Consider the following 1,118-nt stretch of genomic DNA (forward strand, 5'->3'; position numbering starts at 1 on the left):
TTGTCTGTTCTCTCTTCCACTGACCTCTTTCTAAAGCATTAAACCCAAAGTTCTCAATATTAACTTCATAGCAATCCATCAGCTCTCTCCTTCTTACTCATAGACTCTCTTCTCCCCCTATAGCCAAGTGCTGTTCAAGCTACCCATAATAATAATAATAATGGTACTCATAAAGTGCTTACTAAGTGGCATGCACTGTTCTAAGGACAGGGATAGATACAATTTAATGAGGTTGGACACAGACACTGGCCTATATGGAGTTCACACTCTTAATTCCCATTTTACAGATGAGGTAACTGATGCCTAGAGAAGTTAAGTGACTTGTCCAAGGTAACACAGCAGACATGTGGCAGAACCAGGATTATAAATAGGTCCTTCTGACTCCCAAGCCTGTGCTGTATCCAATAAGCCATACTGCTTCTGGCTTCTTACACCTCATCCTTTCCTGGTACTCTCTCCCACTTCGAATGCACCCAGACCACAGATCTCTCCAACTTGAAAATTCTTCTGAAACCCCACTTTCTCCAGGAGGTCTAGAAGGTGTTTCTTGATTCATTTTTCCTTCTCTCCAGTTCATATCTCTTCCTACTATCATCTCAATACATTTGCACACCTTGGCACTTTTACTACTTCCCTCTCAGGGTCACACCTGGAGAGTTTCCAGTACTCTACCAGTTTTTACTATGGGAGGGAGAGTCAAGCAGAGGCCTACCCATTCCTAGCTAAGGCAGTGGCTAGCGAATGGAAGACAATCTGCTACAAGTCCAAACTCACCTGTGCTGGGCAGCTCCAGCCCGGGAGAGAGTCGAGGGCGGAGACTCAAGTTTACTGTGTGGAAGGAGGCAATGGGTGAACCACTTCCGTATTTTTACCAAGAAAAATATTTGGATCCACTACCAGAAAGATTGCAGATGGAAGTGGGGTGTTCTGGGAAAGATATGTCCATGGTGGTACTATGGGTTGGCGACGACTCAACGGCATAAGACAAGACAAGACAAGCACTTTTAAAAAATAAATAAATGTTGGTATTTGTTAAGCGCTTACTAGGTGCCGAGCACTGTTCTAAGTGCTGGGGGAGATACAGGGGAATCAGGTTGTCCCACGTGGGGCTCACACAC

At 44.7% G+C, this 1,118-nt stretch overlaps 1 non-coding gene across 1 annotated transcript; it reads left to right on the plus strand.

The window, feature by feature from the left end:
• Nucleotides 1-631: 631 nt before the first annotated feature.
• On the plus strand, nucleotides 632-764 carry LOC114812668. The gene has a single exon (XR_003760319.1). It is a non-coding gene; the product is annotated as a small nucleolar RNA SNORA7 (small nucleolar RNA).
• Nucleotides 765-1,118: the final 354 nt, after the last annotated feature.

This window comes from Ornithorhynchus anatinus, chromosome 5 (assembly GCF_004115215.2).
Source record: "Ornithorhynchus anatinus isolate Pmale09 chromosome 5, mOrnAna1.pri.v4, whole genome shotgun sequence".
NCBI lineage: Eukaryota > Metazoa > Chordata > Mammalia > Monotremata > Ornithorhynchidae > Ornithorhynchus > Ornithorhynchus anatinus.